Source organism: Ambystoma mexicanum, chromosome 1p (genome assembly GCF_040938575.1).
Source record: "Ambystoma mexicanum isolate Mex_15411 chromosome 1p, UKY_AmexF1_1, whole genome shotgun sequence".
In the NCBI taxonomy this organism is placed as follows: domain Eukaryota; kingdom Metazoa; phylum Chordata; class Amphibia; order Caudata; family Ambystomatidae; genus Ambystoma; species Ambystoma mexicanum.
The window spans coordinates 1,109,237,238-1,109,253,105 of record NC_090921.1 but is presented as its reverse complement, the minus strand read 5'-3'; the positions used below and the strand labels follow the sequence as shown (position 1 = coordinate 1,109,253,105).

The 15,868-nt window shown below is 51.9% G+C and overlaps 1 protein-coding gene across 3 annotated transcripts in view; it reads left to right on the top strand.

The window, feature by feature from the left end:
* The window catches only part of LOC138448811 (uncharacterized), a 1,325,760-nt gene that overhangs the window by 617,913 nt on the left and 691,979 nt on the right, over nucleotides 1-15,868 (top strand). The gene's annotated exons all lie outside the window — the stretch shown is intronic.

Genomic DNA, 15,868 nt, shown 5'->3' with positions numbered 1-15,868 from the left:
GTCCACCCGAGGGGATGATACGGGGACTGACACGGCAGCGACGGGTACGGACGACGAGGCATACGACGAGGATTTTCCGTCGTCGCCTCCCACCAGGGCCTCTCCGCCCGACGAGATCGGATCTTTCCACTCCATGATCTCCAGGGCTTCCGAGCTTTTCCAACTCTGCCCTGAGGAGAAGAAAAAGGAAGGCTTCCTTTATCAGCGGCGCGAGGCCAAGAGGAAGACGGTCCTCGCAGTGCCTCTGTTGGACGACATTTGGGATGAGGGCCTTTCCCTCCTCAAGAACCCTTCCACGACGCCAGCTAGAAGAGACCGGTACGAGAAAAAGTACCGGGTCCCGGACACGGCCCCCCTATGCCTCCGGGCGCAGCCTACCCCGGACTCCGTCGTCTCCGCGGCAGCCAGGAAGAAAGCGGGGGGGGGTGCGGCCTCCACATCGACTTCCCCGCCGGACGGCGAGGGAAAGAAATTGGATACTATGGGGCGTAGAGTCATCTCGTCGGCAGCGACGACGATTAAAGCGGCCAACGCCTTGGCTATCGTGGCCCGCTACGACAGGGAGCTCTGGTACAAGATGGCTCCCCTGCTGGATTTTCTGCCGGACGACAAGAGGGCGGAGGCCCTTGAGATCCTGCAGGAAGGTGAGGTGGCCTCGGACCACGCCATCACCGTGGCGACGGACATCGCCGACACTGGGTTCCGCCAGCTGGGCAACGGCGTTTGCCTTCGACGTCGTGGATGGCTCAAAGCTACGGACTTCCGGCAGGACGTCCAGACCAGAGTCCTGGACATGCCCTTCGACGGGAACAACCTGTTTGGGAAGACGGTGGACGATTCCCTTCAGGCCATCAAGGCGGATACGGAGACGGCCCGGGCCCTTGGAGTCCTGCAACGACGGACGCCCTTTCGGAGCGGCGGAGGCAAGGGCGCCTCCAAAGGTTCCGGCGGCGGTTTCGCTTCCTACCGTCAAGCGGCCCGCTCGTCGTCGCAAGAGGCCTACAGAGGACGAGGCAAGTCTAGCGGACCCCGCCGTCGTCGCCAAGGAGGTTAAGACGGCAAGGCCGCGTCCAAGCAGGATTGAACCGGCCGTGGGGTCGGGCCCCCACCGAAGCACCCCGGTGGGAGGCCGGCTGGCGGGCTTCGTCAGCGTGTGGGAGTCCATCTCCACCGACCGTTGGGTGCTGGACGCCCTGGCCCGGGGCCACGCGCTCGAGTTTCAAAGAAGGTGCCCGCGCGTCCCCCCCGTGGCCAGGAAAGAACTTCACGTCCCTCAACTTCTCCTGGAGGTAAAGGCGATGCTCAGAAAGGGCGCCATCGAACTCGTCCCAAAGAGGCTTCGGGGCTCCGGAGTCTACTCGAGATACTTCCTCGTGAAGAAGAAGACGGGAGGATGGCGCCCCATCCTAGACCTGCGACGTCTGAACAAGTTCATCAAGGCGCAGAAGTTCCGGATGGTCACCCTCCAGCACGTCCTGGGTCAGCTGGAGGAAGGAGACTTCCTATCGTCGTTGGATTTGGAGGATGCCTACTTCCACATTCCCATCCTAAAGGGGCACCGCAAATTCCTCAGATTCGTGGTCCAAGGGCGTCATTACCAGTTCAAAGCCCTTCCCTTCGGACTACGGTCGGCACCCAGGGTATTCACCAAGTGCCTTGCACCGGTGGCGGCGCAGCTGCGCCGCGAGGGGATTCACGTCTACCCCTACCTGGACGACTGGCTCATCCGCGCCAAGACGAGGGAGCTCGCCGTGGTCCACACGGCAAGGACCGTCCAACTCCTCACGGACCTGGGATTCTCCGTGAACTACGCCAAATCCCACCTGGTGCCCGCGCAAGTCGCACTGTTTCTGGGAGCGAGGCTCGACACAGTGTCCCTTCTGGCCTCCCCGTCGGAGGAGAGGACCAGGACCATCTTGGGCAAGGTGCAACGGATGTTGGTGGCCGACGCGGCCAAAGTGAGGTCCATCAAGTCCCTCCTCGGGATGATGTCTTCCTGCATCTACCTCATTCCCATGTGCAGGCTCCGGATGCGCCCGTTGCAAGAATTCCTGGATGCGCGCTGGATCCAGACGACGGGCAGCTTCGAGGAAAGGATCAAGCTCGACGAGAGTTTCCGACGAGCGATACGGTGGTGGGGCACCCGCGCGCATCTGACGGCGGGCATGGACTTCCAGACCCCAGCCCACCAGGAGACTGTGACCACGGATGCCTCCCTGGAAGGGTGGGGAGCGCACACCGAAAATCTGCACGCAAGGGGACTCTGGCTCCCGACGGAGAAGTCCCTACATATCAACGTCCTGGAGCTCCGTGCAGTGTTTTGGGCCCTCAGGTCCTTCCTTCCGTCCCTCAAGGGCAAGGTGGTGAGGATCTTCACCGACAACACCACCACCATGTTTTACATCAGGAAACAGGGCGGAACCAGGTCCCCAGCGCTGTCCAAGGAGGCGCAGGACCTGTGGCATTGGGCCGTCGCCCAACGGATTTTTCTGGTGCCGTTTCATCTGGCAGGGATAAAAAACACCATCGCCGACTCACTCAGCAGGGAGCTGCGCTCGTGCCACGAGTGGGAGCTACGGCAGGATCTGGTGGATCGCCTCTTCCGACGGTGGGGCACACCCCAGATCGACCTGTTCGCGACGGCGACGAACACCAAGTGCCGGAGGTTCGCCAGCAGGTTTCCCCAGACGAGGAGCATGGGCGATGCTTTCTCGTTCCCCTGGGAGGGCCTGTTCCTCTACGCGTTCCCTCCCTTGCTTCTGCTAATCCGGCTCATCAACCAGCTCAAGAGGTCACGGTGCAGGATGATCCTCGTCGCACCTGCGTGGCCGAGGCAGATATGGTTCCCGGACCTTCTGGACTTGTCAGCGTCCCCGCCGATCAAGCTGCCGGCAGACGCGGATCTACTCTCCAGGGAAGTAGGCGCCATCCTCCACCACGACCCGAAGTCGCTGAACTTGCAGGCCTGGCTCCTGCAGCGCTAGAGTTTGGAGGATACGACATACCGGCCGATTGCAGAGAGGTTCTTGCAAAGGCCAGGGCGTCCTCGACTCTTAAATGCTACGGACACAAATGGAAGAGGTTCTCTGTCTGGTGCCACGCACAGAAGATTAACCCTCTACGGATTACGGCTCCCCAAGTACTGCCGTACCTGCTGACGCTGGCCAAAGCTGGTCTGGCACACGCGTCCATCAAGATTCATCTTGCTGCGATCTCCCGATACACCAGAACCACGGGCCGGACGTCCTTGTGGTCTCATCGTCTGGTGAAAGAGTTCATGAAGGGACTGTTCAGATCGTTCCCGCCGGTGAAGGCTCCGGCCCCGGCGTGGGAGCTCAACGTGGTGCTGACCAAGCTCATGGGACCTCCGTTCGAGCCTCTGCACTCGGCCTCGTTGAAGTTTCTATCGTGGAAAACAGCTTTTCTTGTGACCATCACCTCCGCACGACGAGTGGGAGAGATCCAGGCCCTTTCCTGCAAGGCCCCGTACTTGACTTTCCACGACACGAGGGTAGTGCTCAGGACGCACCCCTCCTTCATGCCCAAGGTACCGTCGGACTTCCATCTCAACGAACCCTTGGTGTTACCTGTGTTATTCCCGTCGCCTTCGTCGCCGGCTGAGAGGACTTTGCACTCGCTGGATGTAGCTAGAGCGCTGAAGTTCTACGTGGACCGCACGAAGGGTTTTCGGAAGACGTCACAACTCTTTGTGAACTTTGGACCTGTCAATCAGGGGAAGGCTCTCTCGAAGGCTTCCATCTCCAGATGGCTCTCCGGCTGTATCATGTGCTGTCACCGGTTGGCAAACCGACCGCTGCCTGGCCGTCCGAGAGCCCATTCCACCAGAGCGATCGCAGCTACCACGGCGTTCCTATCTGGTGTGCCCCTGCTGGACATATGCAGGGCTGCTACGTGGAGGTCGACGCACACCTTCACGAAATTCTACTGCGTCGACCGGGATTCCAGGGAGGAGTCCAGGGTCGGCCAAGCAGTGCTGCGCAACCTGTTCGCCTGAGGTGAGCCTGGTGAGGAGGTAAGATGCTTAATGTTGAGTTTATGTGATGCTTAATGTTGAGCCTTTGCCACCTCCCGTGGTTGTGCATGTGTGTACTGCTATGTATTCTTTATTCATGAGCATGTGAATCCATGCCAGACCCCATGCTGGAGAAGGAACAAGTTACTTACCTGTAACTGTTGTTCTCCAGCATGGGTCTGGCATGGATTCACATGCGAACCCTCCCGCCTACCCCTCTGCGGCTCTTCACTTGGTCATACTGCCACTTCACGTGCTTCCAAATCTGAAGATGGCTGCCAGAGGCGGTGCTTAGGTAGAGGGCAGTCATTGGCTGTGGTCAGTATGACGCAGAGACCAGTGATTGGTTATTACTACGAAAGACAGATCAGAAACGAAACTGATACTGGTTTTTTCTTTACCGAGGATTCCCAGCCTAACGACGGGGAATATTCATGAGCATGTGAATCCATGCCAGACCCATGCTGGAGAACAACAGTTACAGGTAAGTAACTTGTTCCTTATTAGCAATGGAATTCGTTACCTAGCGGTACAAGGTGAGGCTGCCGAATCCTGGCAAGACTGGGGCCTGGCTCTGGATTACCCCTGGGTAGACTTTATGCAACAGTGGTGTCCTCAGAACCTGTGAATATCAGACATAATGTGATGGAAGAGTCGTCCCCCAAAAAATGACGCAGTCCTATTGGAACTGGGGTGCTGGAAGAAGCTGTGGGTGGGGGAGAGGGGAGGCAGGGGGGGTGTTGTGAGTGTTGTTGTTCGTCAACGAGGAATGCCAATAAAAACATTCCTATGTGAGCATGTGATCTGTTAGCAGTTGTACAAAACGCAGTCGTTGTGAAGGTAAACACGCAAGTCTATAAGTAACTTTCCCAAAGAAAATGCACTTATCACTTTGGAGAAGTGTCCAGCCCACCTTTAAACCTGTTGGAATCAAAGGGCAGGCCAAAGGCAATAAAGGGAAACAAAATGTGTGACAATGTTATCTAAGATATGCAGGAACTGAACCTGGGCAAAAGGTCAATGAGGTTATAGGCAATAGTCGGTAAAACGGCCACCTACAGTAAGCCAAAATGCATCATCATCCACCCAAAGCTTCAAGCAAAGGAATTTACACAATATACCTTGGCAGAATAGTGAAGTGCTGCATAACAAAATGCACGTCAGGCATCTAGGACAAATCATAGCTAGCCTGAATACTGAACACAAGCAATGAGGGCTGTGATGAGTCCTACATAGTTCTCACAGAATACTTGCCTAATGTATCCACTGAGGTGGCCAGAGGAAGGCAGACGCATCCGGATCCTAACTCTGGGGTGGTATTAGCAGGGTTGATCACCTAGGTGGAGAAGGCCCCGAAGGGAATAGGAGGGTTCCGCCAGGAGAGGCTCAGTACTCGTCTTCAAAGGATCAGATATCCAAGATGCCAGAATATCTAATGCTTTGTTGTCAGAGTCAGACTCCCTTTACTAAATGTACCCAACGTATGAAAGCCATTATGGTCAGTATAAGAATCAGAACATCAATACCTTCCCTTCTTAGAAATGTGATCTTTCCTTTGGTTTAAACTGCAAAGACAAGAAACCAACTTAACATCTTTTAGACCCTTATACAGAGGTAGGTTTTGCAGATAGAATGGGTTAAGTAGAGTAAAAACTTAAATATGTGATGAAATGAAGAATGAGAATCTTGGGGACTTCAAGTCCCATAATGCCCTAGGTAATGGGACGAGAAAAAGGAGCTCAGAAGCACATAACTGCAATGCAAAGTCTAGTGTTTCTAACAATCTACACCTGACCTGGAATTTTGATTGTTGAAATCCCCCTCGGGTGCAGATGCGAGGGAGTAGCAGTAGTAGCAGCAGAAGAAGTTATTCTTGGCCATATATGCAGCATGGGCAGAACAAAGACACCAGGACCACCGCTGTGCCTTTGGCGGTTAATGGTGCTGAGGGAGTCATGAGCAGGAGAAGCCCGAACTGCAGAGGTCACGCAGCGAGAAGCGCTGTGGTTGCAGGTTGCCCTGTGGAGAGGAGCTCTCTGCTGTCTGCTCATTTCGCACCGAGAACTGAAAGAAGCATCGTCGTCATTGGGGAAGACGGCAGGCACAGAGTTGCACTTAGAGCTGTCAGACACTCATAGTCTTGCAAGGAAAGAAGTTGAAGCAGCAGTGGGAAATGGGAAATGAGGACGCACATTGAGAGACTGATGAGGTGACAGCGGGGCACTCTGTTGTAAACCACTAGCTGCAAATAGACTTTTTGAATACCGAATTAATTATAGAAAGCATTTTTGGTTTAACACATATGCTGAGAGAAAATGTAACCAGAAAGTTTATAATTATCACTATCCAAGTAAAGAAAAAGGGATATTTCACAAAGGTTGTAATTAGAATTACTCATGAAAGGAGGGGGGCAGTTTAATCCCACAGAGTGACCACCTTTGGCAAAGTAAAGATGATGCTGTATTAGAACTGTAACCAGTATTGCTCAAGCCAAGAGGGGCCAATAAGTGAATCAAATGACAACCAGCATTGCCTAAGTCAAGGAAAGGCCATTAGAAGGAAAAGGGTAAAGAGCGTTTATGGCGAGAGAAACTTGAATCAGCAGTTACCTGATGTGATATTAGAAACCCAGAGAGTTGGGGGAGTGTCAAGGGGGAGAGGAACATAACCTGCATTGCATTTGGCCAATCAATTGTTGGAACAAATAGCATCAATGGGTGTTGTATTCTCAAGGAAAAAGTTGTGAATTTTATTGTTATTGAAAGTCGAAGACTTTTTTGATGTTTTGAAGTGAACCACACCTCAGAGTACTTGTAGTAGTATAAAAGATTCATCATGGCTGGAGAATACACCAGGAAAGTGATTGTTAGTGGTAGTCCTGCCAGGTTAGTGAACCAGGAAGAAGAAATTGAATTGCTGCTTTGTGGATAAAGGTTGTGGTGAAAAGAAAGTGGCAACCCCACTAATGTGTTTGATGAACTGTGGTAAAACCATCCTGATGAAAACATGTATAAAGAAGAAATGTGCAGTAGTTGTCTTTCTCAAGAAAAGAGAAATCCTATTGAAGTATTCATTGGAAGAATTATGAACTCTGTTGGATTATAATACAATCATGACAAGTGAAACCCTTCAAAAGTGAAGGAACTTTGTGTTGGAAACAGAACTTGAATATTAGGAGAAACCTTTTTGTGTTGTCTTTTGAAGTACAATCTAACTATTGGAATTAACTTCATTCAATGGAACTTTTATTTGGAAATTCTGCTTTTATCCAGAGGAAGGGGATCCGACCGCTGGTTCAAGGAACACTTGGTTCCAATTATTATTTTGTTGAAGTTCAACAGCCATATAAATACATGAAATGCTTTTGTTGTATGCATAAGTGTGAAGAACAGATATCCTTGTGTTTTCCTTTAGTCTTAGTTTCATAGGCAATGAAATCCATGTTAGCTTAGGGAAAGTGGGATGTTTATCACACCCTTTTAAGTTAATAAAATGGCTTGTTGGGAAAAACCTTTATCAAGTTGTCCGCCTCACATTTCTGACTCCTTGCAAGGCATAGATATATATTTTTTTTATTATTAATTTTTATTTTGATACAGCTGACATCAATCAACTTTTCAAAAATTACATGTATGCAAACATATAAATACAAAATCACTTTCAATTACAATTTCAAATTGGGACATAACGAGACACAAAGGAGCAGTATAAAAGGAGACACATTAAAATAAAAAGTGCAAAGTATAAAGTAGAAACTCAGCCAGAGCAGGTAGAATACAGATATATACAGTCCATGAGATGCCTTAATTCTAATGACATAATATCATTGAAATAACATCATTATGGCTAAAGTTCTACTTGACTGTGAATTGATTTCAATAGGTAAAATATTTTCCAAAAACTGTACCAGGGCTTTTATCACCGAAAATCTGGGACTATTAAGTAAAATGCTCCAAGTCTCAATTTCATCCCTTTCCATATACAGGTTTATCAGGTTTAAGAAATATTTTTCTCTAATGACCCTCAGCTTAGGGCACGATACTACCACATGTTGCAACGTTTCTCTTACAGTATGTGATTCACAAAATCGGCAAAAATTTAAGTCAGAGGGAACAATTTTGCGCCTCGCCAACAATTCCCGCGTCGGCCATAGGTTCATCCTTAAACGCAAATATTGGTTCCTAATTTTTGCTGAGGGGCATTTCAAAAGATAGTTAGGCACTTGACCCAAGCGCTTGCTGCCAAAGATTCTAGTGTCAAAATCTCTGTAATTTGAACAACGCTCATAGTTCTGAATCCAGACCCATTGGTAGAATTTTGTTTTAGCACTTAGTGGGCTATCAATTAGGAACTGTAAAGAAATGTTGGCTTCCACTAAGGTATTTAAGACAAAACTTTGCCATTTTGCAGGGAAAGTTAGAGTGGAGGAGGACAAATGATGGGCAACAGTACTCAGTATATTATTATTTGTCGCACCCATCAAGCATTTGCGAAAAAAGGAGCCCATTCTCCATTTAACCCTGCTCGCTAGTGAGTTTATACCCAATTCAAAACGCAGTATGGGCATAGGTACACAGTTTGGTAGATGTAACACCCTTTTCCAAAAAACGGCTTCCAATTTATCCCAGATTTGATCATTGATATACAGCTTTGATTCGACACCATATAGAAGCATAGGAATCACTTTTCGTTCGCAAAACATAAATAGATGCTTTAAAGTGAATTTACCATATCTGTAAAAAAGTATTTCGAGGGGATTGGGTCCTCCGACGTATTCCATATCTATGACATGTAATAACCACAGCTGTGCTGCTTCGGAAACTTTTCCGGCGTCTGCGTCCTGCGTCGATGACGTCGATGCGCCGACGTCGAGGACCTCCTCCGACGTCATCCGATGTGATAAGTAGGACGCACGACGCCCGTAGCCTCAGTTCCGTTTTTTCCGCGAACGTGTTGCTTCGTGTTTCTCGGTTCTAAGCCTCGACTCTTTGGAGTTCTGTTCTTTCTGGTTCTTCGAACCTGTTCGTTTGTGAATTTCCTTCGGCGATGTCTTCCACTTCGTCTTCAACCCCGCGTCCGGGCTTTAAGAAGTGCGGGGAGTGTGGGTCCAAGATGTCGGTGACTGACTCGCACGACGCCTGCCTCTGGTGCCTCGGGGAGGCCCACGACACGGATGACTGTATCGACTGCCAGTCGCTCACGTCCAAAGCCTTACGCGAACGTAAGAAGAAGTTGTCAGTAGGTCGGGTGTCCAAGCCCGGAAAGTCGACGTCGGCGGGGCTTTCGTCGGATGATTCGAGGGGTGACTCTCCGCGTCATCATCGGAAGTCTCGTCGGTCTTCTTCTAGGAGTGGGTCTCGCCACTCCTCCGCCTCTTCGAGGCATTCTCGGAAGCGCCGTCACCGGTCGCCTTCCAGGTCCTCTTCCGAGGATTCTGCACGGCACGTCGGTTACCCCTCCAGCCGTGCGACGCCGGAGGAATGGGCTTCCTTCGGGAAGAAATTGTTGGCGATTCTTGAGTCGCAGGGTACTCAGCCGTCCGCGCCCCCGAGTGGGGTTGGCCGTGAGAGGTCGAGAGACACCGCTCGCAAGAGTGGTCGGCACGAGTCACGGGTGCGGTCCCGTTCGGACAAGGAGGCTCGTTCTCGCCGTACCCGTTCCAGGTCCCGGTCCTCGACGCGTTCGAGACCGTGTGCTCCTGTGAAGTCTTCGAGGAAGACATCGACGTCTGAGGCGTCGAGGGCGTCGACAGGCTTTCTCGAGGCTCCGGCTTCGAGGAAGTCGTCGAAGCCGTCGACGATCAGGTCGTCGAGGGACACGCTCGGGGCTCCGGCTTCGAGGGCTGTGTCGACGCCGCCGATACTGGAGGCGCTGCATCTGACGTCGACGCCGATTTCCTCGACGTCGACGCCGATCCTCTCGGCGCCTTTGCCGGTTTTCTCGACGTCGGCGCCGATTCGCTCGACGCCATCGACGCCTTTCGTGTCGGAGGTGCCCCGTGTCACGGGTGTACCCCCTAGGAAGGCTCTGGTTAAGAGCAAGCACTCTCGGGTGCCTTTTCGCCACCTGGAATATATTTCAGAGGCGGATGAGGATTCTGATGGCCTGGTTCCTAGTCAGGTGCCAGATGAAATTGTCTCGGGCCATAGTCAGTTTGGCGATTTGAGGCAGTCACTGCATGATGCCAGTGGACTGGACACCTCTCCGGAGGTGGAATTTTGTAGGCCTGAGCCTGGCTCCCATGCCGATTCCTCGTACCGGCGCCTTATGGCTAGGGTGTCTGAGTATCTGGGATGGTCTGCTCCCCCAGGGGGGTTTGTGCAGGATGATCTGACGGACATCCTTGATGTTGGTCCCCCAACTGACCCGGTACTGCCGTTCCATATGGCTTTACAGAGAAGGGTGGCGGCGGCTTGGACTGCTCCGGAGAGTCTCCCGGCGGTGGGCAGATCCTTGTCGCGTAAATACCGTCCAGCCAGTAGCGACCCCTGCTACTTGACCAGGCACCCCACTCCGGAAAGTTTGGTGGTGCAGGCGGCCACGCCCCCGGCAAAGCAGGCGTCGTACCCTACCATCCCTCCTGATAGGGACGACAAACGTTTTGATGGCTGGGCGAAGAAAGTGTTTTCTTCTGGTGGTATGGCGCTTCAGGCGGCCAACTCCGTTTGTGCCTTGTCACGTTTCACGCACACTCTGTGGAACTGTGTTGCGTTAGCGGCTGAACATATTCCCGAAGGGGATGAACGGGATGGTTTCCTTGCTATGGTCCAGGATGGTAAGGATGCCATGTGTGAGTCCGTTCAGTCGGGTCTGCACTTGGCTGAATGCGTCAGTAGGTCCATGGCGGCGAGCACCGTGATACGCAGGTTTGCGTGGTTGCGGAAGTCGGGGTTTGCTCCTGATGTGCAGTCCCGGCTCCTCAACATGCCCTTTGACGGTGAACACCTTTTTGGCAGCAAGGCTGACGAGAGCCTTGAGAGGTTGCAGACCTCAAAAGCTGCAGCGAAGTCGTTGGGCGCTGCAGTTCGCCAACCTCCGCCTTTTCGTCCTAGGGGACAGCAGTGGAGGGGTGGTTCCTTTCGCTATTACTCGTCCTTCAGTAAAGCGAGAGGAGCTGGCAGTCAAAGAGGCCAACGCAGGGGTACCAGAGGTGGACGACAGGGTACCCGTGGTGCCAAGGCCGCTCGGGCAGTTGCCTCTTTGCCCTCAGGTAACGCCGCAGCCGCTCCTACTCAGTCATGAGGCCAGGTCCCATGGTTCGCCGGTTGAGGGAAGGCTGGCGCAGCATCTTGTAGAGTGGCAAGCCATTACTTCAGATGTGTGGGTTCTGGAGATCATAACCCACGGCTACTGTCTTCCCTTTCGGCACAGGCCTCGCGACAATCCACCGGGGTACCTCTCTTTGAAGTGTCCGGATCCGCTCCTTGCGCAGGAAATTCAAGCCCTGCTGGAGAAGGGCGCTATAGAACTGGTGCCTGTAGCGGAGAGAAACAAGGGATGGTATTCCCCTTATTTTTTGATTTCCAAGAAAGACGGGGGATTGAGACCCATCATGGCCTTGCACGGTTTGAACAAACTCCTCAGGAAGGACAAGTTCAGGATGGTTACTCTCCCTCAAGTCTTCCAGGCCCTTCAGCTTCAGGACTGGTTGGTGTCACTCGACCTCAAGGATGCTTACTTCCATGTGCCGATCCATCCCAAGCACAAGAAGTACCTGAGGTTCGCGGTTGGCGACTCGCACTTTCAGTTTCGGGTCCTGCCGTTCGGATTGACCTCCGCCCCGAGGGTTTTCACCAAGCTCATGGTGGTGGTGGCAGCGCATCTCAGGCAAGGGGGGATTCACGTCTACCCCTACCTGGACGATTGGTTGATCAGGGGGAGCTCTCCCGAGCACGTCCTGGATCATCTGTCCGTCACCTGCCACTCCCTTCACAGGCTGGGCTTCTCCCTCAATTTAAAGAAGTCCCATTTGCCGCCAACACAGAGGCTCCAGTACATCGGAGCAGTGCTCGACACTTCCCTGGGGCAGTGTTTTCCTCCCCAGGTGAGGGCTCTTCACATTCAGCAGATGGTGCACAAGTTTCAGCAGGCCCAGACGCTCCCAGCGTTCGAGTTCTTGAGGTTGCTTGGCCTCATGGCATCCTGCATTCTTCTGGTGCCAGAGGCTCGCCTGCGAATGAGATCTTTGCAGTGGGCACTCAAGACGCAATGGTCGCAGTCCTCCGGCAGGATGTCGGACCCGGTTCAGGTGCCGCCCTCGGTCGCCCAGGACCTTCTGTGGTGGGCCGTCGAAGGCACCTTGATGAAGGGGGCTCCATTTTGGCTTCCCTGGCCGGAGGTGACAATCGTGACGGATGCATCCCTCACGGGATGGGGAGCTCATGCCAACGAGCTGACAGTCAGCGGTCGTTGGTCTCCGTCGGAGTCCAGACTCCATATCAATCTGTTGGAGCTGAGGGCCGTCAGGCTAGCCCTGAAGGCTTTTCTGCCGACTGTGAGAGGAAAGAATGTCCTGATCCTGACGGACAACACAGTGGCCATGCACTACCTCAACAAAAAGGGGGTGCAGGGTCACTTCATCTGTGCAGGGAGGCGATGCAGCTCGGGTTCTGGGCCATCCAGCAGGAAGTTTCGATCTCGGCAGTTCATCTGGCCGGAGACGAAAACGTGACAGCGGACGCTCTGAGCAGGCAGAGCGCGATCTCTCACGAGTGGGAGTTGGCTCAGGAGATTCTCTTGGAGATCTTCGCCCTTTGGGGGACCCCTCAAGTGGATCTCTTCGCCTCCAGTGTCAACCGGAAGTGCGACAGGTTTTGCTCGCGGGAATTTCCTCCGAAAGGAGCCTTGGGAGACGCGTTCGTGGTGGAGTGGTCATTCCCGCTGCTGTACGCGTTTCCTCCAGTCCCCGTCATCCCGCAAGTGCTGCGGAGGTTACGGAAGTTCGGTTCCCAGATGATCCTCATTGCTCCGGCGTGGGCTCGAAGGACGTGGTACCCGGACCTTCTCGACTTGTCCATCTGCCCTCCACGTCGTCTTCCCTACCGAGACGATCTGCTCTCACGGGCGGGGGGTCAGGTTCTCCGTCCAGAGGTCGGATCCCTCAACCTTCACGCTTGGCTTCTGAACGGTTGAGGTATATGGATTGGGACCTCCCTGAAGACGTGATGGAGGTGTTGCTTTCGGCCCGTAGGCCAGCAACAAAGTCTCTGTACCGTTGCCGTTGGCGTAAGTTCTGCGACTGGTGCAGAGTTCGGAATGTGGATCCTTTTGCATATGACATCCCCATGGTTCTGTCCTTTTTACTTTCTCTGGCCCACAGGGGCTTGCAAGTGGGTACCATTAAAGGTTACCGGGCGGCGCTGTCCATCACTAATGTGTTCCCTCCGTCACCTTTCCTGGTGCCCGGTTGGGATTTAAACCTTGTTCTTAGGTTTCTTATGGGTGCTCCGTTTGAGCCTTTACATTCTCGCCCTTTGAGGCTGTTAACTCTGAAAACTGTGTTTTTAGTTGCGGTTACTTCCGCTCGCAGAGTGAGTGAGTTACAGGCACTTTCAGTTAAGCCACCCTTCACTGTTTTTCACAAGGACAGGGTTGTCCTTCGAGTTCGTCCTTCTTTTCTTCCGAAGGTAGTGACGGAATTTCATTTATCCCAGAAGGTTGTTCTTCCAGCATTCTATCCTCCTCCGCATCCTGGTAAGGAAGAGGAGAGGCTCCATAGGCTTGATCCTAGGAGAGCTTTAAGCTTTTATGTTTCACGCATGTCCCGGGTCAGAGTGGACGATCAACTCTTTATTGGTTACGCTGGAAAGCGTTTGGGGCAAGCTGTGACGAAACAGACTTTGTCCCGCTGGATTATTTTGGCCATCTCGGAGTGTTACCGCTTGGCGGGTAAGGACCCACCGGCTGGCTTGCGGGCCCATTCTACCAGGGGTGTGGCTGCATCTACTGCCCTGCAGAGGGGTGTTCCTATTCGCAACATCTGTGATGCAGCCACCTGGGCTTCAGTACATAAATTTGTACGGCATTATTCCCTCGATTCCATCAGAGGGCAGGATCTGGCCTTTGGCAAGGCGGTCCTTTGCTCGGCTATTTGATTGGCTATTCTAAAATTTTGCTTCTAAATTCTTTCCCTCCTCCTTGTTTTGGTACTGCTTTGGGAGTCTGTCATAGATATGGAATACGTCGGAGGACCCAATCCCCTCGAAGAACAAGTTACTTTCTTACCTGGTAACGTTCTTTCGATGGGATGGTCCGACGACGTATTCCATTTCGCTCCCGCCCTGCCTTCCCCGCTGCAGAATTTCTTTTGCGATTGCAGCTTCCGTTCAGCAAGGCTTTGTGTCTGACTGGCAGTTGACTTATGTCACACGTTCTGGGGGGAAAAAACTACAACTGAGGCTACGGGCGTCGTGCGTCCTACTTATCACATCGGATGACGTCGGACGTCGGAGGAGGTCCTCGACGTCGGCGCATCGACGTCATCGACGCAGGACGCAGACGCCGGAAAAGTTTCCGAAGCAGCACAGCTGTGGTTATTACATGTCATAGATATGGAATACGTCGTCGGACCATCCCATCGAAAGAACGTTACCAGGTAAGAAAGTAACTTGTTCTTTGGCTTGTGACAACAAGGACAACAGTTTGGACTGCAACAAAATCAAGTATTTAGCATCTCCAACAGTATTTTGAATAGATAGGCCTAAATATTTATATTCAGAGACTAATTGCAATGGTTCCAGTTGGAGATTCCAAACTGCATTTCGATACTTGAATCTCCCCTTTGGTCTACATACCATAATTTGCGATTTTTCCAAGTTTACTGTTAATTGATTCTTCAAAGCATACTCAGATAAAGCAGATAAGAGATTCTGGAGGCCCTTTGGCGTCTGGGAGACCAAGACAAGGTCATCAGCATAGGGTAACCATGGGATGCGCTGGCCCCCCAATTCAGGCGCATCCGACAAAATGCAAAAGAAAGCTTGTCCCATGTCCAGAATAAACAGATTGAACGAAAATTAGGCTAAAATACACCCCTGTTTGAGTCCTAAGAATGTGGCAAAGGAAGCGGATAAAAGGCCTTCAGTAGAGAGTCTAACACGCATAGACGTGTCTGAGTGTAATTGAATAATTAAAGATAACAAGGAGGACGGACAGCCAAAAGAGTACAACTTGTGGAATAACAAATTACGATTAATAGAATCAAACGCAGAACGAAAATCAATAAAAGCAAAATATAAAGATTGTTTTCGTGCCGCATATTTTGACTTGAGCATATTCAAGGTAATCATGTTAGGTAATGTACCAAGACAAGATACAAAGCCTGATTGTAAGGGATCTAATTTCGAATATTGTTTCGACCACTTTTTCAGATCTCTAAGAATTAAGCGAGAGTTGATCTTCCCAGGCACATCAAGAAGGGAGTTTTGCCGATAACTAGAGGGATTGCCCCGATCACCCTTCTTGTAGAGAGGGATGACAATTGACTGCTTCCATGACATCGGTATCATCTGGGAGACATTAATGGACTCAAACATGAGGCATAAAATGTCTGCCCAGGTATCCGAAAATTGTTTGAGGTGTGTATTGGCCAAACCATCCGGACCAGGGGCTCTAGAATTGCTAGCTTGTTTTATAAAATACAGTATGTCGTCTCTATCAAAACACAAATGGAAGGGAGGCAGTACCTCTGACATGACTGGACCTACAGTAGACGGTGGGGCAGCAAATAAAGTGGAGTAATGCTGGATCCACATAGTCTCCGTCACGTCATTTGCTTGGACAGCCACCTGATGCCCCGCTGTCACCTGATTTATGATATTCCATGATTGGGCTGAG